Genomic DNA, 16,826 nt, shown 5'->3' on the forward strand with positions numbered 1-16,826 from the left:
AGGTGGACGTGAAGAGTGACCGTGGGAGGAGGCCACGTCCTCGATAATCTGGTCTCGTGATGGAGGGTTCAGACTGGGCCATGTCCAGCCAGAGATGCCCGTGGCCTCTCCAAGGGCGGGCGCCTGGGGAATGACTGAGAGTAGGGCCTCGTGCCCAGGGTGGCCGGGTCTCTGACTGGAGCCTGGCTTCAGGGACATCCCTGCTGGTTCCCTCCATCCCCGTGGTCAGGCTAAAGCTGTCCTTCCTGGCCCCACCCTGTCCAGGGCTCAGAGCTTCCGGTAATGGAGCAGGCTGTCACCACCCACAGACCCCAGCAGGATGGCTTCAGCTGAACCCTTCCCCTCCTGGCCCAGTCCTCCTGCCCAAGGGCCCTTCTTCCCGCTTGAGGGGCTCCCTCATTGCCTCCCTCAGCCTCCTGGGTGCTGGGCCCCCATCAGCAGGCCTGGGGGTTCTCCCCAGCAGGCCCAGACTCCTGTGCCTCCAGAGCGGGGATCAGAACTCAGCATGTCCTCGATCGACTTTCGAGTCCTTGTTTCTGCCTCCGTGGGAGGCGCTGGGGTGTGCTGGGGCTGCAGTGGGTGAGTAGCGGGGTCAGCAGTGCGTGCGTGGAGCTGACGGCTACAGCCTCCCTGCCATGCAGCCTTCGCACAGAGATCTGTCTGTGGGTTCATGGCGCAGCGCAAGTCCTGGTGCCCCACCGATGACAAGCACTTTCCCCAGTGCCTGAGAGAAAGGGAGCCCTGGGGACCGGTGGGGAGGGCCAGAGGCAGGGAGGAGGCCCTGGGGAGGGTCTTCACGGAGGAAAGTTTGCACCAAGGTCACACTCGAAGAGTACTTGTGGCTGTGGTGTCCCCTGAGGGTCCAGGACACACCCGGGCACAATTTTGTGGGATTGAAGACCCCTGGTTGGACCCATCACCCCTCCCCTGTGGGTTGCAGGCTGGTGTGGGCACAGGGAGAAAGCCCACAGCTGGGAGGCCCTGAGGCTGGGTGGCTCCCACTGCCCCTCTGAGCCTGGGTTTGGGCCTCCCCCTACCCTCAGAGCCCCACTGGCCACAGCCTGCCCTCTTCTGTCTTACTGAGGTTGGCAGATGAGTGGCCTCTGTTTTCTCCTCCCGCCGGCCATGTGCTCTCTGCCTACTTCACCCACCCCAGGGAACTCCTTCAGGCCCAGAGTCCGTGCTCAGTGCATTGTAGTTGAGGCGACTCTCTACCTTGGGAGCCCAAACTTTTTAAAACGTAGGAAGGCATGGGGTATATGCAGGTGTGCATCCTGGGATTTAAAACAACGGAAACTCCACACCCTCTGCTCCAGTTCAGGTGGGAGAGTTGGTGCTCCCAAAGGTGGGAGGGCCAAAGTCACGGCTTCAGCCTCAAAGGCCCCTGATAAGACACTGTGAACCAGGGAGCCCACCCCAACCCTCTGGGGTGTCCGGGGGCCCTGTGCCCTCAGCAGGGTCTCCTCACTCTGGGGTCTTGGGGGGCCTCCCTGTGCCCTCAGTGGGGTGTCCTCACTCTACTGTACTGAAGGTCTCTCCAAGGTTTCAGGGCCTCCTTTTCTAAGCTGAAAAATGAGTTGAGCAGGGAGAGGTTGTTAAAAATCAAAACAGCCTGTTCTTTAGGCTAATTGGCCTTCTGCCACAGCTGAGTCATTTGTATTTAAATTAAGATTGCATTTTATTATGATCCAGGGAAGACACAGTGGGGGGCCCCTGGAGAAAAGCACTCTCCCCCTGCCTGCTTTGTGGAAGTGATGGTTGATTTGTGTAGATTGATTGTGAATGGGAGGCCTGGCAGAAGACAGCAGGGTAATGCACACAGTGTTCTACAAGCAGCCATGGTGGAGTGTCCTTATAAATGGAAGCCACCACAGATGGCTTCCTACGGTGCCAGAGTGCAAAGAGGAATAATTAGCGCTGAGGCCAGAGGGAGTTTGCCATCCTCGGAGCCGAGTGGCGATAGCTGGAACTAGAAGGAGGGGGAGTTGCTGGGAATTTTCTTTTTTTTTTTTTTTTTATTGTTATGATACTTTAAGTTCTAGGGCACATGTGCACAACGTGCAGGTTTGTTACGTATGTATACATGTGCCATGTTGGTGTGCTGCACCCATTAACTCGTCATTTAATGGCTTCAGCACGCCAATATGGCGCATGTATACATACCTCACAAACCTGCACGTTGTGCACATGTGCCCTAGAATTTAAAGTATTAAAAAAAAAAAATCTGGCCGGGCACTGTGGCCCACACCTGTGATCCCAACGCTTTGGGAGGTCGAGGCGGGTGGATCAGCTGAGGTCAGGAGTTCCAGACCAGCCTAGCCAACATGGTGAAACCCCATCTCTACTAAAAATATAAAAATTAGCCGGGCATGGTGGCACACGTCTGTAATCCCAGCTACTCGGGAGGCTGAGGCAGGAGAATTGCTTGAACCCAGGAGGCAGAGGTTGCAGTGAGCCAAGATGGCACCACTGCACTCCAGCCTGAGGGACAGAGTGAGATTCTGTCTCCAAAAAAAAAAAAAAAAAAATCAAGATAATTTAGGAACCAAGAAGGAAAAGTCCACTTCACAACAGCATCTCAGCACGTCACCTGCCAGCCCCTGGGGTCTGCGTTTGGCAGAATGATGCCCCCCAGAGACGTCCATGCTTAATTCCTGGAACTGTCAATGTGTCACATTACACGGCAAAGGGGAATGAAGTCACAGACGGAACTGGCGACACTAATCAGGTGGCTTTGAGATGGGAGATGCGGGATCATCCAGGGGGCCCAGTGCTATCACAAGGTCCCTTAAGTTGGTCCCAGCTTTGGCTACTGGAGAGCCTTCACATGGGCTTCTGTGTCCTTTTGACATTGCCCCTGGCTTTTTTCGAGCACTTTCTTTCTTTCTGGTACCACGAGATGTTCCAAAATGTATCTTACACAATTTGTGCCCCAGCCCTGAAGTCAGCCATTTCTCCAAGGAACCCTGGTTCCTTTTGTTAGAGAATGGTATCTAGAAACCAAGATATATATGCATATGTGTGGGTATACACACACCCCAGAGATTTAGATGGAACCCACGGAACCATAAAGGTTCCAGAAGAAAACATGGGTGAATCCCTATTTAAGCCATGGTATCGAGAAAGGCTGGGTAAAACAATATTGTTTCAAAAAATTGGCTTGCCCAATCGCGGCCCAGCAGGCCAGCAGGCTGGAAGCTCTTGGGAGCCGAGGCAGCATTCCTGAGGTAGAATTTCCGAACGTTCTGGTAAGGCCTTACCATTGGCTGGGTGAGGCCCCACCCCCAGCATCAAGGATTATCCCCTTTACTTAAAGACAACTGATGATAGATGTTAACCACATCTCCCAAATACCCCCACAGTGACACCTAGATTAGTGTTTGACTGAGTAACTGGGCACTGTAGCCTGGCCAAGTTGGCTCATAAAGCTAATCATCACACTGGTTCCAGGGGCAGAGCTCTCTGCGCAAAGGTGTGTTCAGACAACTGGCATTGTCCCTCCTCCTACTGCCCCTTCCCATTTCTCTCATTCCTTTCACCCTGTTCCCAACCAATTCCTGTGGGCAACTTATCAGTTTCTGGTCTTTCTTTCCTGTATATCTTTTGCATAAATGAGCAGATGCCTGCATTTTCTTATATCCCCTTCTTTCTTATATAAAGGGTTGTATACTAATGACACTCCTTTGTACTTTGGTTTTTCTTCACTTAACAACATAACCTGGAAATCTCTCCTTATCAGTGCAGAGGGACCCTCCTCCTTCGTTTTTACAGCTGTATAGTACTCCGCCGTGCAGAGTTTTTCAGCCATTTTCCTTTCAGCCGGGGCAGAAGCCAAGCGAGCAGAGGCACTTAGATTGTGGCCAGTATTTTCCCATTTCAGCATCAACATGAATGGCCTCATGCATCCGTGTTTTCCCAGCACTGGAGCTGACTCTTCAGAATAGATACCCAGAAGTGGAGTCGCAGGACCAAAGGTGAGAGCAGGAGGAATGTGTTAGGTTTTGCAACATACCTCCAGAAGGCTTATGCCAGTTTGCATTCCCACCAGCAGCGTATGGGGTACCCATTTCCCCAGACCCACCAACAGACTGTGTTGTCATCCATTAGAGTTGTCACTGTCTGATAAGTGAGAAATGATGTCTCAGCAGCATGTGAATTTGCATTTCTGTACTTAGGAGCAAATTCGAACATCTTTCTTATGTTTACAGGCCGTTCTTTTATCTTTTTGGCAAATTGTGTCTTTTCCTATTTTCTATCAGGTCGTTTTTAAAGAGTTCTTTGTATGTTAGATGGGTTAGGCCTTTGTCTCTCGTGTACATTAGAGATTTTCTCCTAGTTTGTTGGTTGTCTTTCAACTTTTTTTTTTTTTTTGGTGTTTTTGTTGCCATACAATTTTTTTAATGTGGTCAAAACCATCCATCTTTGATCGCCTCTGGATTGGAGTCCTAGTGGAAAGCCCCTCCCCACATTAAGGGAAAAGAGGGATTTGCCACGTTTTCCTCTAGCCTGTGTGGTCCCACTGGTTCCATCCAAATCCTTGGCCCATCGGAGTTTATTCCAGTTTATTCTTGTGTATGGTGTGAACTATGAATCAAATGTTATCTTTTTCTGGTTGGGCTACCCACTTGTCCCATTTATGCAAACATCCATCTCTGCTTCCGGTGACCTGAGATGCCACCTTTGTCATGCACTAAGCTTCCCTGTGCACTTGGCCCATGCCTTCTTAAATTGTCCCTTTCCCAAACCTTCCTCATCTCACCTGAATCTCATATTGATCTATTCTCCAGAACTAGCAATGGGTCCTCACCACCTGCTGAATGTTTACCTAATTATCCCTTATTCCAAGAAATGCGTTTACTGTAGCTGGTGTATATTACCGCGTGCTGGGCTTTGTGTCGAGCACGTAACATACATTGGCTTATTCAGGTCAGCAGCAGCCTGGTGGAGGTGGGGCTGTTCTGATTGCTGCTTCACCTGCCGAGGCTCACACAGCTGGTACCCATGGCTCCCTCCTGGTTCCCGGTGGAGGTGGAGGGATGCCCTGCCTCCACATAACTGTGGCCTCCTGAGATGGGGATGCCAGCCTTCAGGTGCTGCCTCCGCCCTGGCAGTGTCCCCACCAACCTGGTGAGGTCCATCGCATTGAGACACCAAGCCTGGCAGTGGGCCAAGGGCAGCCTTCCAAGGGTCTCCTGTAGCAGCAAGGGCCTGGGGTTCTAGGGTGGGCAAGTTTGTCCGAGTGACTGGTGGAGGAGAAGAGGGCCCTGGAGAGAATACGAAGGCACAAATAGGGTGAGAGGCGCTAGGCTGCCTGCAGGCAGGCCATTACCAGGTGTGGGCCATCACCAGGTGTGGGCAGGTGGCACTGTGTCTGCTGGATAAGCGGGACCCCAAAGTTAGGCCGACCAGCAGGCAGCCAGCCAGCCAGTCGGCTGGCCTCAGGGAATGCTCCCAGCCCGAGCAGGGTCCCAGCTGGTCTTGAACTCCTGACCTCAAGTGATCCGCCCGCCTCGGCCTCCCAAAGTGCTGGGATTACAGGCGTGAGCCACCGGGCCTGGATCCCAGCTGGTCTTAAGGACTGTGAGCCAGGCAGGTGACCTGATGGGGGGCGCAGGCTCTGGGAAAGGCCCCTCTCTGAGCCAAGTGCAGTTGAGACTTGGCAGCTGGGGCAGAAGCCAAGCAAGCAGAACCAGGCAATTATTGGGGTCTGGTATCCAAAACCAGGCTGGCATGGAGGGCAGGGGACTCTGAAGGCAGGAGCCTCAGGGCCAGAGCTGCCACATGCCTGCTGCTGCCCAAAGTCATAGCTGTCCCAGGGCCCTGGGCTGGGCCTGCAGGTATCTTGGTATATGGCAGAGGGAAGCTTCCAGACTCTTCTGAAATCAGAGATCTCATTTAACAACAGCTGCGTGTCAAAGGGGACTCACCTTCCTATGAGCGACACAGACAAATGCGGCTGGCCAGCCTTTTGTGGGATATACACATACAGGAGTAAGTGCGGACTGAGACATGCTCATGCCAGCTCCTGGTGCCGGCCTGGAAGTTTTGCTTCCTCTATCAAAGCAGATGGGAAGGAGGCCCCCCGTGATCCCTGCTTTACTCAGGACATTGAATAGTAGTAAAAAGTGAATGGAAGACCCGTCATGGCCTGGTGCAGTGGCTCTCACCTGTAATCCCAACACTTTGGGAGGCCAAGGCAGAAGAATTACTTGAGCCCAGGAGTTTGAGAACAGCCTGGACAATAAAGCGAGACTCCATCTCTACAAAAATTTTTAAAATTAGCTGTACATGGTGTTGCACACGTGTAGACCCAGCTGCTTGGGAGGCTGAGGCGGGAGGATCACTCAAGCCTGGGAGGTCAAAGCTGCAGTGAGCCATGATGGTACCACTGCACTCCAGCCTGGGTGATAGAACCAGACCCTGCCTCAAAAAAAAAAACAAAAAGAGACTCCTCTGCACAGGGGTCATTCCTGGGTCCCTGCCCTGGCCTGTGGGTCCACATTTTTTTTTTTTTTTTTTTTGGCGCATTCAGGGTTTGTAGCCACTGCGCTTGCTCTGGGACCTTAGCTGCCTAGCATGGATCTGCACACAGGTGCTTGCTGGGCTCCGACAGCCCTTGCCCTGACCGTGACCCCACTCCTCCGCTCATCCTGTTGCTTTGTTACCTGGTTGGTGGATTTTGTCAGGTTGTTTGTTGTGAGCAAGGCTTGGGGGTGATTCCTGAGCCCTTTCTAACACGTGTGGGGTGTCTTCCACTCCGCTACATGGAAAGGGTCCCTGAAAAGTGGCTGAAAGAGCTCAGCGGGGCCAGGCTCCCCTGCAAGCTGGCTGGTCTGTCATTTACCAGGGGTTATCATCTCCTTAAGCTGCAGCCTTGGTTTGCTGATGGAGGCATAATGTGATTTAATGTATTAACTGGAGCTACAATCTAATTTGAGGAGGTATAGAAAACCTGGCAAATGTGTCACCGGGAACTCTCATTTCCAGAGACCTTCCTGTGGGTGGGGGAGGGACAGAGAAGGCAGAACAGAGAAGAGAAGAATCTGGAACGTGCTGGACTCAGCTATAAAACATGGGTTTTTAAAAGCCTCACGTCAGATTTCCTCACCCAAACAAGAAATGCTCGATTGATTTAAGAGGGAAGGGGACACGCCTATTCCACCCCACCCTGTACAGCTTCAGGGTCTGAGTGCCATCTTGGGCAGGCGAAAGGTGTCCTGGGGGAAGATGCCAGAGGGATGGGGCCACAGCCTGCCCTGCATCCGAGGTCACTGGGCCCCAGAGAACCAGACTTCACTTCCATACCAACTGGGATGCCTCCATCCCTCTGCCCTAAAGCTTCCAGGTTTGTAAATACTGACCATGGCAGCCTCAGGTCACCTCAGCTTCGGTTACCCGAGGCTGTCACTGCGGACCCTGCCCTGCCCTGCTGACCCCGTGCTGACCCCTGCTGACCCCGTGCGGCAATCATGGCCGCCCCCCAAGCCCAAGGAGCTGCTCAGAGGACAGGGCTCCAGGCCCCAGGGAGCGGGGCTGCAGCCCAGCCTGGTAATTGGGGGACGCGAGACAAATGTCTGCGGTGCCTGCTGTGGTACTGCGGCTCAGCATGGCCAGCGCCAGGCATGACGCTCTGGGTCCACACGATGTTGGTCAGGGTGCACCAACACCGCAGGGTCTTTCCCAGCCTGCTGCATCTCCCTCCTGCTGCCTTCTTTGTGTCTCCTGCTGAAAGAGTCAAGTCAGGAAATTCTTCAGAACTCAGCAGCAACATGGGAACAGCTGCTTGTGTTTTGAATTTCAGCAGGAACTGAGAGGGAGGCTTTTTCTGAAGTCACGAGGGCTGTCTGGGCCAAGGGCAGGGTGTCCTCCTGGATTCCTGCTGAGCTCGACCCCCGTGAGGTCTCGGGATGGGCCATTCACAGAGCCCTGCCCGCTGCCTTCCCCTGCCCGGAGGCCTGGCCCTGGAGCCCACCCACCTCCCTGCGGCCTGTCATGCACATCAGGAGCTCCCAGTACAGCATCTGGGGCTGTCTCGGTGCCCTCGTGGGTTTGTTCATGGAGGTGTCCGCCCTGGAACTTGCCACACGCCCACGAGCACTGGGACCCCTGTGTACTCTGCCTGGTGGCTGTGGTGCTGTCATCCCTGTGTGTGCTGGTGGAATAGCGTGGGCTCCACGGAAAGGCCCTCAGGTGCAGACAGGACAGATGGCAGTGCCCAGCGCAGCCAGTCTCAGAGGATCCAAAGGCGAGCATTGCCCAGGCCGAGGCCGCCTTCCCTGCCCACCGCCACACCATCTCTCCTGCCGTGCCCCTCTCTGTGTGTCTGCACTGGGCGTAAAGCCGGTTCTTGTGAGGAAAGCCCTGGCTAGATGTCTATTCCCCCACCCTCTGTCCCCCCTGGGTGGGAGAATCTTTCCAGGCATCTCCAGAGCACACCCCAGGGGCACGGAAACCCGGCTGCTGACCCCTGACCTCCTGGGGCCTTCAGCGCTGATGGCCAGCCCAGCGGGAAGTGGAGGAGCAGCAAGAGCCCCTGAGAGCCGGGTCCTCGAAGACTCCAGGCTATGGCTTACAGAGGAGAAGGGGGCGGAGGAGGAGAGAAGGAGGTGGCTGTGCCAAGAAGGCCATCCAGCTCGCGCAGTGACACCAGTCTGCCTCCCCTGAGGACGCCACTCCTGCAGCCTGCACAGGCATCAGCCGGGGTGCCCGGTCCCCATGGGGACGGGCTGTAGACACAGCTGTCCAGGGCTGGGCAGGGTGGGGCAGTGGCTGGGGATATGCCGGCCCTGCCCAGGCCACCCCTCGGGGGTGTCATTCCACCTTCCTCGAGTCTCGGCGCATGTGACCGTGGTTGCGCAGGGAGTGCCTTCTGCTGGTTTTCAGCACTAGAGAAATACACCAGGGCTTAGAGTCCTTGGCAGCCGCCCTTGGAATGTGTTCAGGTCAGGGGTTGCCTCACTTAACATGTGTGCTCCAAGGTGGGTTCTGATGAGGATCCCCAGAGGATCTGATGACACCTGCCTGCTAGGCTGAGGGCTCTGGGATGGGGAGGAGGAGCCCCGTTTCCCTTCTCAGAAAGCTCCGGGAGAAATGCATCTGTGAGGACCCACAGCAGAGGAGCCCTCGTGTCAGGGGAGCTTGGAGGCTGGGGCTGGGTTGGGTGACTGCTGGCCTCACCCCTCCACACCCAGGGACCACTGTGTCGTCCTCAGCACCTCTTTATCTGAAGTCTTCTGGCCCTGGGGGGAAGGCACAGATGGAGAGACCTTCCCCAGACCCTGTGGTGACTTAACACTGAGCGTGGCACTGAGCCCACCATGGCATCTTTCCCATCAGATGATTAACTGCCCGGTTTCACATCCTCCTGAGTTTGGGGATGAAATCAGGCCTGTGCGTCAACGTGAAAGGTCAGACATGGGGTGACGCTAAGCAGATCCCGGCAGTGAGTGAAAGGGTGTGCAGGTGGAACGTGTCTGGTGGCTGGGGCTTGCTGCAGCTCAGCATCCACCCCCACCTCCCCTGTGGATGCTCTACTGTGGCAGCGACGCCCCCAGAAAGCCCTAGAACCACCCAGGCTGTGCAGACAGGACTGGCTATCCTGGGACACAGGCCAGCTTGTGCACACGGGGCTTCACTGAGCCCCGAAGGTGGCCTCCTGGGCTGCCCATGGGGAAGGGGTGGGGGTGGGGGAGAGAGGATGAAGATGTGCCCTTGTGTGACACCTCTGGCTGTGGGTCCTGTGTGGGGAGGACGGCGGGTGGAGGACGGAGCAGATGTCCCTTCCTAATGCTGACCTTCACTCCAGCCCCCAGGCTGGGCCATGGCATCTCCCAGGATCTATCCATTCATCACTGAGATGGTAGACATCTCCCAGGCACAGGCAGGTCCAGCAACATGCTCAGTCCCCTGTGGGAGGGCCTCCAGGGAGCAGTGGCACCTCGCAGCCTTCCCTGTGTGTAGTTTGAGGACACTGAATATCTTGCAGGACCTAAGCACAGGGTGCCCTTTGGGATGCGTGCTGGGACAGGCCTTAGGTCTGAGTCCACTCTTGTTTCAGCTTCTTGTCTCCATCAAAAAATGGAGAATGCACTTTCTGAAAAAGAGACTGAGTTTACCGTCACTGCCCAGGCAGTGGAGGCTGCCTCATCTAGGGCAGGCCACACTGGCACACTGTGGTTCCCTACTCCTGCTCGAGTTAAAGCCATTTCCTGGTTTTTGCTATTATAAATGATGGAGCCGGGTGCAGCGGCTCACACCTGCAGTCCCAGCACTTTGGGAGACCAAGGCATGTGGATCACTTGAGCCCAGGAGTTCGAGACCAGCCTGGGCAACATGGTGAAACCAGGTATCTACAAAAAATGTAAAAATTAGCTGAGTGTAATGGGCGCACCTGTAGTCCTAGCTACTGAGGAGGCTGAAGTGGGAGGATCACCTCAGCCCAGGAGGCTGAGGCTGCAGTAAGCCATGGTCATGCCACTCCATTCCAGCCCAGGTGACAGAGTGAGACCCTGTCTGAAATAAATAAATGACAACACTACAAGAACTTGTGTACATATATCCTTTGTTTTTTAAAAAAAGATTTTGTTTTTAAACATTCCTGGGAGAAATAACTCATGCAAGTGGGCTTACTGTAGCATGTGCCGTGAACATCCTGTGGTTCCGGGGGGGTTTTTTTGAGACGGAATCCTGCTGTGTCGCCCAGGCTGGAGTGCAGTGGCACAATCTCGGCTCCCTGCAACTTCCGCCTCCTGGGTTCAAGCGATTTTCCTGCCTCAGTCTCCCGAGTAGCTGAGATTACAGGTGCCCGCCACCATGCCTAGCTAATTTTTTGTATTTTTGGTAGAGACAGGGTTTCACCCTGTTGGCCAAGCTGGTCTCAAACTCCTGATCTTGGGTGATCCACCCACCTCCGCCTCTCAAAGTGCTGGGATTACAGGCGTGAGCCACCACGCCCGGCCCACTCTGTGGTTCTTGATAGATTTTTGCCAGTTGTTCCTCTAAAGAATTTTACTAATTTATAATTCTATCAGCAACATATGAAAATGCCTATTTCCTCATAGGCTCATGAGTATTGAGTTTGTAGGGATTTTATTTTTGCAGGTCACAAGGAGATTTCCTCTGTGGTTTTAATGTGCATGTCTTTGGCAATTAGGAAAGTTGAACTGGTCTCTCACAGTTATTTGGAATTTGTTTTTTCTCAAGTGCAAGTTACGTCACCATGACCTTTCCTATTTGTCCTGTGAGTCATTGTGCTTTTTTCCTTTTTTTAAGACTTTATTTTTTAGAGCAGTTTTAGGTTCACAGCAAAATTGAGAGGAAGGTACAAAGATTTCCCATATGCCCATTGGAGGTATTTTTAATCTTCTTTTACAAATTCTTTTTTGTTTGTTTGTTTTTGAGATGGAGTCTCCCTCTCTTGCCCAGGCTGGAGTACAGTGGCACAATCTTGGCTCACTGCAACCCCTACCTCCCGGGTTCAAGTGATTCTCCTGCCTCAGCCTCCTGAGTAGCTGGAACTATAGGCACCCACCACCACGCCCAGCTAATTTTTTGTATTTTTAGTAGAGATGGGGTTTCACCATGTTGGCCAGGCTGGTCTCGAACTCCTGACCTCAAGTGATCCATCCGCCTCGGCCTCCCAAGATTACAGGCATGAGCCACTTTGCCCGGCCACAGATTATTGAAGAATATATATATTACCTATTTGCCATTGTGCTCTAAATATTTTCTTGTTTCGTTTGTGTTTCTTTTGATGTTCATTTTCCACATTGTCGTTAATTAGCTAATCTGTGAACACATGGATGCTCCGATTCACCCCTCATCAGTCAGTGACCATGTGATCTCTGCATGACTGTAACTGTCCGCAGACTCTGTTGTCTCAGTTGTGAGCGTCATATGCCCACAAGATTATGTTCTGTGTCTTTGTAGTTGTTCTGTGTTTTGAAATGATATTTATCTTCTTAACACGGTGGATGGACAGAAATGTATTTCCTTCCCACCTCAATTATCCTAACAGAATTTGTTAAATAATGTCGCCAACCTCCATTGTTTTGTGTTGCTTAATTTAACACATAATAGCTTCCTATGTGCATTAGGGTCTATTTGAAATAATTTTTACTTATATTCTGGGGTCGTACCACACCATTTAAATTACCACAGCTTTACAATATTTCCTACAGTTTAGAAGGCCTCTCCTACCATGTTTCATTTTCATTATATTTTACATTATGTTTTGCATGCTTTGATATATTTTCTGCCTATTTTTCCAAAAGAACTTAAGAGTCATGTTGCTAAATTCCATAAAAAGTCATTACAGCCCTGACCTCCTGGGCTCAAGCAGTCCTCCCACCTCAGCCTCCCAAATAGCTGGAACTACAGGCATGTGCCACCACACCCAGCTAATTTTTATTTTTTTGTAGAGACGAGGTCTCCCTATGTTACCCAGGCTGGTCTTGAATTCTGGGCTAACACGATCCTCCTGCCTCCGCCTCCCAAAGTGCTGGGATTACAGTTTGATGGGTTGTTACCTGATACTGCTTTTTAGCGAATAGTAGGAAAACTACCATGGACCGCGGGGACCAAGCATGCAGTGCCAAGTGGGGCCCGCCTGCAGGAACCCCACCGGCTGCATCCCTCCTTCAGCACTGTGAGCCTCTGTGGCCTCCCGAGTAAAATGGGTATAGAAAGTGATGAATAAGGAAGCTCCGGATTTTCCTCTTTGTGTTTCCTTAATCAGGTTTTAGGGTTAGGACCACGTTTGCCTAATGGAATAGATATGCTAGCCCACCATTAGAATCAAGGGTGGGAAATAATTTTTTTTTTTTTTTTGAGACATGGTCTCACTCTGTCACCCAGGCTGGAGTCCAGTGGTGTGATCTTGGCTCATTGCAACCTCTACCTCCTGGGTTCAAGTGATCCTCCTGCCTCAGCCTCCTGAGTAGCTGGGACTACAGGCGTGTGCCACTATGCCTGGCTAATTTTTGTATTTTTGGTAGAAATGGAGTTTCACTGTGTTGCCCAGGCTGGTTTCAAACTCCTGGGCTCAAGTGATCCACCCGCCTCGGCCTCCCAAAGTGCTGGGATTACAGGCGTGAGCCACTGCACCCAGCCAGAAATAATTTGTGATGTGAGAATTACTTATTCCTTAGAAGTTTGAATGAATTCAACACTAAGACCATCAAACCTCAGTAATTTGGGGGATTTCCTTCTCCAGTTACTTCCTCCACTATTGATTTATTTTGACTTCCTAGCTCTTGTTTTAATGGTTGTCTTCATCTGTGTTTATTTGGCCTGTGTCCTTCAGATTTCTCAGTCAACTGAAACATGATGCATAGTATTCCTTTACATGTTTAATATCCCTTAGATTCAAGTTTATACCTCCATTTTTGTTTTTTCTGTTTTTCTTCTTTCCCCTTTTTTCTTTGTTTAGATGCTATTTCATTCATCAAAAGGAATTGAGAGGCCCACTGTTTAATGAACTGCACGTGCCCACTTTTGTAGTCTTTAGAGAATAGGCCACATTTTGCATCACCGTGTCTTTTCTCAATTTTTTTTGCTTTAACTTTTATCATTCACTTCCCCCCTTTTCCCTTTCTTAAAATTGCTTCTTTCCTAAGATATGATTTCAATCCTTAGTTCATCATTTTTCTCACTTTTCTTGAACATAATAAAGGCATTTAAGGCTGTGATGTTTTTCTCTAAGGACTTTCCTCATGCATCACTTTCTATAGATTTTGATATGTCAGTTTTTTTCATTGTATTCTCTCTTTTTTTTTTTTTTTTTTTTGGGATGGAGTCTCACTCTGTCACCCAGGCTGAAGTGCAGTGGCATGATCTCGGCTCACTGCAACCTCCACCTCCCAGGTTCACGCCATTCTCCTGCCTCAGACTCCCAAGTAGCTGGGACTACAGGCACCCGCCACCACACCTGGCTAATTTTTTGTATTTTTAGTAGAGACAGGGCTTCATCATGTTAGCCAGGATGGTCTCGATCTTCTGACCTCGTGATCTGCCCGCCTCGGCCTCCCAAAGTGCTGGGATTACAGGCATGAGCCACCGCGCCTGGCCCATCGTATTTTCTTAATAGACAGATATTGTCTTCTTGACTTTCTTCTTAAGACAATTTTTTCCTTAGGTAAGTATATTTCAAAATATACTATTTCTATTTCTATTTGTTCTTAATCTCTTTTTTTTTTTTTTTTTTGCCATAGGGAGGAAATGTAGCCTGAATCATTTCTGCTTTTGTATTTTTATGGAGATTTGATTTGAGACTAGTATATGATGATTTTTGTGAATATAACATGAATACTTGAAAAAGAATAAATTATCTGTTTATTCCATTTAATCCCCACCGAAACAACCATAATGTTACCTTGTTTTGATCTTCATCTCCTTTATGTGTTGCTGAATTTCTTATGTAGTTGATAATGAAGTATTTTATTTTTATAATCATATTTTTATCATTTCTACTTCCTTTTTCTTGGAGGTATTTGCATATATGTTTTGCTTTGTCTTCACGACATTTAGATTCCATGTAATTATGCTGCCATCATCCATGCCTCTCTCTCATCCTGATACCTCTCCTTATCACATGTAATCATTTTTGCTCTAAATTATTTTTTACTATATATTAACATTGAAATCCCAGCCTTTCAACTACTTGAAGTTTACTGGTAACTCTTTTTAGTCTTCCTATTTTGTTTTAATGACCTCTCTTGCCCACAGCTTATTGCTGGATTTCATTTTTTCTTCTGGAGAGTGACAAGCCTTTTAACACAGGAAATTAAGTTGTATTTTTTCAATCTTCAGGCACTCCAATTTTTGTCTTAATTTTTTATCTTTCCATGCTGATTACTTTTCTTTTCTCTCAATTGTCGAAACACCATGTGTGTTTTCTTTCTTTTCTTTTTTTTTTTTTTTGAGACAAGCTGGAGTGCAGTGGTGTGATCATGGCTCACTGCAGCCTCAGCCTCCTGGGCTCAAGAGATCCTCCCATCTCAGCCTCCCAAGTAGCTGGAAGTACAGGCATGCACCACTTCATCTGGCTAATTGTTTCTATTTTTTGTAGAGATGGGGTCTCACCGTGTTGCCCAGGCTGGTCTTGAACTCCTGGGCTCAAGCAATCCTCCCATGTTGGCCTCTCAAAGTGTTGGGATTGCAGGTGTGAGCCACCGTGCCCAGCCTGTGTTTTCTCTTCTATTATTACTGAAATATTGGCAAGCTATTTTTCATTCAACCAGCCACGAAATGTGAAGCAAACAGATGTTCTTATCTTGTATTTATTATCTTGCACTGTGCAACGACACACTTTGGCCTCCCCTGTGTGAGACGACAGGAATCTCTGGGTTTTGGGCTTCCTCCTCTCTCTCTCTCTCTCTTCTCCATCCTTCTCTCCCTCCCCCACTTCTTCCTTCTCCTCATTGATTGCAATTAGTGTTCTAAAACCTACTTTTTCCTTTCTGTCTTCTATGTAATTTGGTTTTTAATTTTTACGCTGTTTTTCTGACAGTTGCGCTATTTGCATACTTTTATCAGTAATAACCCTTGCTCTGATAGGGCTCTTGTTTACTTATCTTTGCAAATAGGTTGTTAATTCAAGCGTGTCTTATTTTTAGCATCATTCCCTTTTACATGTTACCTTTTAAATTCAGGCGATTATTTCAAGTAGGTTCTAGAAATAAGCCATATGATTAATACATTCTCAGAATTCAACAATTTCTAAGGAGCTCTCTGCCGTCTTTGCAACATGAGTGACAGCTTGGCAAGATAATAAATCTCCAAGGAGCAACCTTGTTCTGTGAAGTTCCTGTAGCTGTTGTTTCATTGTCGCTGGGTGTTTGGGATGTCATCAGAGAAGGCAGAAGGGATTGTGATTTATGTATATTTTTAATATCTGACCTCCTCCTTCCTGGCATGCTTGCTTGCAGTATTCTTTTTGGTTTAAACATTTTGTGAGAACTTGTTTTGCTGATGGCCTCGTTAAGCCTCCAGAGCCTTTGGTGTGCAGTGCAGTTTCCTCCTCGGACTCCTTGCTCCAGGACCGGACGCTGACATTCCCCGATAGCTGAGGTTTCCGGACCTGGTTCCTCCGGCTCCCTCCTCTAGCCCCTCTGTGCGCCACTGGAATTATTTTTGCCTTCTTTCACTTCTGTCATATCTTGCACTGTTTCCACCTGTACATGTTACATCCTTTTTCCGGATACATTTTTCCAGATAATCTGTTTTTATTTTCTGCAATACAAATTCTGCTTTTTACTCTTTGTAAAGTAGTTTCGGCCAGGTGTGGTGGCTCACACCTGTAATCCCAGCACTTTGGGAGACCAAGGCAGGTGGATCACTTGAAGTCAGGAGTTTGAGACCAGCGTGAGCAACATGGCGAAACCCTGTCTCTACTAAGAATACAAAAATCAGTCGGGCGTGGTGCCACACACCTGTAGTCCCAGCTACTCGGAGGCTGAGGCAAGAGAATTGCTTGAACCCAGGAGGTGGAGGTTGCAGTGAGCCAAGATTGTGCCACTGCACTCCAGCCTGGGCAACAAGCTCAAGACTTTGTCTCAAAAAAAATAAAAATAAAAATGAAAATAGTTTCTTTTCTTTTTTTTTTTTTTTTTTTTGAGACAGTCTCGCTCTGTCACCCAGGCTAGAGTGCAGTGGCATGATCTCAGCTCACTGCAACCTCTGCCTCCCAAGTTCACATGATTCTTGTGCCTCAGCCTCCCTAGAAGCTGAGACTACAGGTGCATGCCACGATGCCCAGCTAATTTTGTGTATTTTTAGTAGAGACAGGGTTTCGCCATGTTGCCCAGGCTGGTCTTGAACTCCTGACC

General features: G+C 50.0%; 1 protein-coding gene across 1 annotated transcript in view; it reads left to right on the forward strand.

Moving 5' to 3' along the window:
• RAMP1 (receptor activity modifying protein 1) overlaps positions 1-16,826 on the forward strand; it is a 54,022-nt gene that overhangs the window by 19,138 nt on the left and 18,058 nt on the right. The gene's annotated exons all lie outside the window — the stretch shown is intronic.

Source organism: Pongo abelii, chromosome 11 (genome assembly GCF_028885655.2).
Source record: "Pongo abelii isolate AG06213 chromosome 11, NHGRI_mPonAbe1-v2.0_pri, whole genome shotgun sequence".
Taxonomy (NCBI): domain Eukaryota; kingdom Metazoa; phylum Chordata; class Mammalia; order Primates; family Hominidae; genus Pongo; species Pongo abelii.